Genomic DNA, 6,575 nt, shown 5'->3' with positions numbered 1-6,575 from the left:
GATCTAATGGTATAAAATTTATAAAACATTTTGCAAATGTTAAGTCACTATATATGTGAAATGATGGCAATGACAATTATAGTAGGTTCCACTTCAATGAAGCAGAAATTGGAAGACTGTTTACCTATTATGTTTTATTGGTAAATCTTTATTTTTCTTTCATCATTTGGAACAGTGTCCACCAAGGGCTCTTCCAACATGAAAATTCTGAAATCCTTTTATAGACAAAGAATTTTAAATTAAATTACCCCATTTTGAATTATGATGTCATTTTGGGTAGAACTATCTCCTTCCAACATAATCAGTCATGGAACTTAGTGTGCCCCGGATGTGAGAGTTAGTTGCCTTAGCTGGATATCATTCTTGGTATCTGGTTTTGTCCCAAGGAGCATCCCTTTGGCAATGGAAGGGCCACCACCATTCATGACTTTGGAAAGTGAGTGAAGAGTCAATGACATGAAGCCTTCAATACATGAAAGATTCTTAATTGCATATTAATTCTGGACTCATAGCCTTAATACTGTGTACCCAGGAAGGGATCTAAAGTATCATTAGAATAAAGATGCATTTTCGGGGTGTATCATACAATATTAGATTTGGTTAGAGCTGGAAGGAAATTTGGAGATCATCCAGTCCAATTTGATCATTTTCACAGAGGAGGAAACTGAGCCCTAGAGAGGTTGAATGACTCATCCAAGATCAGGTAGGTCATAATAATAGAGCTGGGATTTGATCCCAGGTCCTCTGATTGCAAAGTCATGCCACTTTCCATTGTAGTGTGCTGCCTCCCCATGTCCTAAAGAATACCTTAAGTATATGTGATTTTATCAGCATAGAGAGCCTTCGCTACCCCAGATTCAGCTTCTCTATCCCTACATGGCAAAGTTCCCCAAATTTCCGGAAACATCATTCCCCTGTAGCCAACCTGGTGATGACTCAGCCTCATGGGACCTCTGTAAACAAATGTGTAGTCCATTGCTGATCCCAACATCAATGCCTAGCCATCTTGGAGGTGTTGGTGTATCTTTTAAGACCCCAGAGTCACCTCCATGCTATGATAATGTCCAAGGGCAACATCAGTGAAGAAATAGTCGTTTTCCTATTCTTTGGAGAATATTTCATTGCTGCAATGCTTCCATGGATATATGAACTGACTGATGGAGAGAATCTCTCAAATGGGACCCAGTGCCTTCTCATTCTATGGGACTTTTAGCCATGGACTCCCTCATAGGGTATTGATCCAACTAACACGCAAGATTTCTTACTTTAGATCTTTTAACACTGAACAGATGCAATGTAGCATTCAAGCTATTGACCTCTTTTCCTCCCTTGCCCTCTAGCCATGACAAGCCTACCTCTTTTTCCAAGCCAGATGCTAGCTAGGATGTCCTTCTCTTCATCCTAGCCATAACTGATAATATGCTATCATCTGCTTATGACCATAATGTGCATCTCCATTACCCTCTGCATCACTTATAATTTGGCATCTTTGCAGATTACAGTGCTCACAATTTGTAGCCTGGAGAAATATCAGTAGAATATATTTTTAATTTCGAGTTTTGTTATAACAAAGTATTATTTAACTTATATAGAATGTAGGATTTTTATCCAACCAAAGCTTAACTAAGATGAGAGGAAGCAACTCTTTGCCTCCAGGCACCAAAATTTAGAGTTCAAAGAAATTTAATACATGAAATTTTTCAGAAATGCACATAATATCTAATTAACAAGATTAAGTCGTTGAAATAGGCACCTATGGTTAATTAAATAATATATAAATAAAATAATAATCGTTCACATTTAGAAAGCACTTTAAGATTTACAAAGTCTTTTATGTATGTTACAGCACTCATCTTTGAGCCTCCATATAATTTGATTCTGCCTCCTACTCAATGGAATTGTCTTCATTATTTCTGATATTATCTTCACACTTTGCATTTTAAAGGTGATTTGAGGATGCATTTCACAATGTTTGCCCAGTGTCAGAGTTATTACTTATTTATGACTTATTTACTACACTCCTATTTTTTTGAGAACTTGCTGGTGGGAGCATGTCCAGAATTTTTAAAGAAATTACTCCTAAAAGAAAGCCATAGTGAAAGATCAAGACATTTTATCTCGTTTCCTGAAACCCTTTCTGAACTGTCACAATTGAACTATTCCTGTGATACTATAGTTTGGCTTCTACCTGGTTTTCTTTTTTTCTCTGCTCATATTCCCAACCCCCTCTCTTGACTCAGTCCTTCCCCCAACATTGGCATTCCCAGCATCTCCATGCTGGCTACTCCTCAGGCTTTCTGTGTGCATAGAAGTGATTGAATTTTGTCTTCAGGCTAGAGCTATGGTCTCTATTTTTTTCTCCTGATCCAATTCTTCTGTCTATTTCCTTCCTCATATTGAGAAGGGCATAATGTATGTGCCTGAGGGCATAACCAAGCCTTTCCCATAGCAGTGGTACCGGGTGATACCTGGTCTTCTTGCCACTTATTGAAAAATGTGACAATTTGGCATCAATGAACAGCATTCATTCATTCAATAGATAAGCACTTTTTATGTGCAAAGAATATTACAAAGGATTGAGGAAGTAAAGATGAATAATGACACAGACTTGCTTCTAGAAATTAATATTTCACCAGGAGATCTATGACATGAAGTCAGATAAGTATACTGTGGAGTGGGGAATGATCAATCAAACAATATGCAAATATTTTTAGGTGCTTTCTATAGTTCACATACTCTGCTAGGCACTGTAAGTACAATATAATATAAGCACAAATTAAGCTCATGACCTATGATGATCTGTTGAAGGAAATAAAGCTATTTATTGTGGAAAATAGAGGACTAGTGGGTGGGGCAAGAAGCATGTCTTCCAGGATTTTAAGGGTTGTCACATGGAAAAAGAATTAGATTTATCTAATTCAGAAACACAGGGTAGGGTCAAGAACAGTGCATAGAAGTAGTGTAGAGGCAATATAAGCACAAAGAATGAAACAATTCCTTAGGGATCTATGTATAAAAAAATCCAGAAAGAGGCAAACTTGGGAAAGAAGAGAATGATTTGAGCTAAGAAGGTCTGGGAAAGATTAAGGAGATGGCACCAAACCTTTGAGGAAGAGAAAAATCCTGACAGGCAAAGAAGAGGGTGTATACTCAATAAGTTAAAGAATATGAACACTGGAGGGAGGAGGGGGGTGAGCCAAGATGGCGGAGTAGAAACAGGACTTCCATGTGGCTCTGGCTTCCACTTCCTTCAATATGTGTAAAAAAAAATGATTGTAAACAGACTTTAGAGCTACAGAATCCACAAAGTGATGTAGAGAAACAAATCTCCCACTGAAGGAAGCCCAGCAGGCCAGCAGGAAAAGTCCATTGCAGTGTGCTGGGAGCCCAGCATGGTCCCCCCTGAGCCATGGTTTTAGCCCCAGGGTGATCCCAACCAGCTGTGGCTGGAACAGACTTCACTAGAGTAAAAATCACCAGCAGCTGTAGTAGTTTCCAGACTTCTCAATCCACAAATGTCAAAGACAAAGTAAAAGATCAGTGTGGAACTTTTATGGGAACAGGGGAAGTACAATCCAGATGCTATCCCTGGAGTGAGAAGCGGCAGAGGTGTGGTGGCGGCAGCTATTTCTGCATGGCTGCTTCCAGTGCTCCTGGTCTGCAGATTTTAGGGGGAACAAGCAACCATTCAAAGGGTAATTGCTTTTGCTTTGACCTGCTTGGATCTGAATCATGGTCTTGGGTGGTGGTCCTGTGGTGTGTGACCAGTGAGCCAGAGATGGAGGGGGCTGTAGAGAGGTCACCCATCTAACAGTTTCAAGAGCTGCAAAAACCCCAGCAATTTGGGACATAGCTCTCTCCATTCTGGAAGCAGAGTCCTACTGTGTCAAAGAGCTCAAAAGTCAAGTAATTGGCTGACAATATGAACAAGCAATGAAAGCACAAACAGAACATACAATCCTTTTTTGGGGACAAAAAGGATCAAGGCATGGAGCAGGAGGAAGACATCGAAGTTAGAACTTCTGCATCAAAAGCCTCCAAGAAAAATATGAATTGGTTACAGGCCATGGAGGAGATCAAGAAGGATTTTGAAAATCAAGTAAGAGAAGTGGAGGGAAAATTGGGAAGAGAAATGAGAATGATGCAAGAAAAGCATGAAAAGTGAGTCAACAGCCTGCTAAAGGAGACCCAAAAATACACTGAAGAAAATAACACCTTAAAAACATAGACTAACTCAAATGGCAAAAGAGGCCCAAAAAGCCAATAAGAAGAATGCTTTAAAAAGTCATATTTACCAGATGGAAAAGAAATTTCAAAAACTCAATGAAGAGAATAACTCTTTCAAAATTAAATTGAAGCATTTTGGGCTTTTCTCTCAAGCTCAGTGCCAGGTTCTGCTGCTTAAGTTGCATCCCTGAAACAAGATGGTGAAGGTTGGAGTCAATGAATTTGGCCGTATTGGGTGCCAGGTGACCAGGGCTGCATTTGCCTCAGGTGGAGTAGACATTGTGGCCATCAATGACTGCTTCATTGACCTCAACTATATGGTTTATATGTTTCAATTGATTCCACTCATGGAAAATTCAAGGGTACTGTCAAGGCTGAGAAAGGGAAGCTGGTGATCAATGGAAAAGCCATTACCATCTTCCAGTAACTGGATCCCACCAATATTAAATGGGTAGATGATGGAGCCGAGTATGTTGTAGAGTCCACTGGAGTCTTTACCACCATGGAAAAGGCTGGGACTCACTTGAAGGGTGGAGCCAAGAGGGTCATCATCTCTTCCCCTTCTGCTCATGCCCCAATGTTCATGATGGGAGTGAACCATGAGAAATATGATAATTCCCTTAAGATTGTCAGTAATGCTTCCTGCACCACCAACTGCTTGGCCCCCTTGGCCAAGGTCATTCATGACAACTTTGGCATTGTGGAAGGACTCATGACTACAATCCATGCCATTACTGCTACCCAGAAGACAGTAGATGGCCCCTCTGGTAAGCTGTGGCATGATGGGCGTGGTGCTGCCCAAAACATCATCCCTGCTTCCACTGGTGCTGCTAAGGCTGTAGGCAAGGTTATACCTGAGCTGAATGAGAAGCTTACAGGCATGGCCTTCCATGTTCCTACTCCCAATGTATGTGTTGTGGATCTGACTTGCCGCCTGGAGAAACCTGCCAAATATGATGATACCAAGAACGTGGTGAAGCAAGCATCAGAGGGACCCTTGAAGGCATCTTGGGCTACACAGAGGACCAGGTTGTATCCTGTGATTTCAACAGCAACATTCATTCTTCTACCTTTGATGCTGGCGCTGGTATTGCCCCCAATGACTATTTTGTCAAGCTCATTCCCTGGTATGACAATGAGTATGGTTATAGAAACCGTGTAGTAGACCTCATGGTCTATGTGCCTCCAAGGAGTAAAGTGGAAAGCCATGGATCTTCATCCCCAGCCAAAAAGAGGAGATCCAGCACTGGGGAGCCCACATTCCTAACCGATGTTCCTATACTAGGGATCCCATGTCACATTCACATCCTTGTTCCAAAGCACCCCTGTAGTAGGGGGAAGAAGCCTAGAGTCCTGGATTGTGTACCATCAATAAAGTCAACATATTCAGTGCAAAAAAATTAAATTGGAGCAATTGGAAGCTAATGACTTTATGAGAAATCAAGATACTATAAAACAGATCCAAGAAAATGAAAAAAAAATAGAAGGCAATGTGAAATATCTCATTTGAATAATCACTGACCTGGAAAATAGATCCAGGAGAGATAATTTAAACATTATTGGTCTACCTGAAATCCATGATCAAAAAAAGTGTCTAGACACCATCTTTCAAGAAATTATCAAGCAAAATTGCCCTGATATTCTAGAACCAGAGGGCAACACCAATTGCTTCTCAAAAAGATCCCAAAAAGAAAACTCCTAGGAATATTATAGCCAAATTTCAGAGTTCCCAGGTAAAGGAGAAAATATTGTAAGCAGTCAGGAAGAAAAAATTTGAGTATTGTGGAAACACAATTAGGATAACACAAGACCTAGCAGCTTCTACATTAAGGGGTGGAAAAGACTTGGAATATGATATTGCAGAGGTCAAAGAAGCTAAGACTAAAACCAAGAAACACCTACCCAGAAAAACTGAGTATAATGCTACTGAGAAAAATGTGGTCATTCAATGAAATAGAGGACTTTCAAGCATTCTTGATGAAAAGACCTGAGCTGAACAAAAAGTTTGACTTTCAAATACAGAAGCAAGAAAAGCATGAAAAAGTAAACAGGAAAAAGAAATCATAAGGAACTTATTAAAGTTTAACTATTTACATTCCTACATGGAAAAATGATCATTGTAACTCATAAGACTTTTTTCAGTATGGGGATAGCTGAAGGGAATATATATGTATACACACACGTACATACATATGTATACATACTATTTATATATGTATAGGAGGATGCATGTGTATATAAATATATATGTGAGTGTGGGCATTTGTATGTTCATGTATACATAGACAGAGGACACAGAATGAGTTAAATATGAAGGGATGATATCTAAAAAAATTAAGAGGTGAGAG

General features: G+C 39.7%; 1 long non-coding RNA gene across 1 annotated transcript; it reads left to right on the top strand.

The window, feature by feature from the left end:
- The first annotated feature begins 4,579 nt into the window (after nucleotides 1-4,579).
- LOC138165172 (uncharacterized) lies at nucleotides 4,580-5,632 on the top strand. The gene is made up of 2 exons (XR_011169292.1): nucleotides 4,580-4,650; nucleotides 5,472-5,632. It is a non-coding gene; the product is annotated as an uncharacterized lncRNA (long non-coding RNA).
- Nucleotides 5,633-6,575: the final 943 nt, after the last annotated feature.

The sequence above is a fragment of the Petaurus breviceps genome, unplaced genomic scaffold (genome assembly GCF_028583685.1).
Source record: "Petaurus breviceps papuanus isolate PSGF00001 unplaced genomic scaffold, PetGlider_PUasm1.0 208, whole genome shotgun sequence".
Classification (NCBI taxonomy): Eukaryota; Metazoa; Chordata; class Mammalia; order Diprotodontia; family Petauridae; genus Petaurus; species Petaurus breviceps.
Note: the sequence above shows the minus strand (reverse complement) of the source record. Positions and strands in the feature narration are given on the sequence as shown.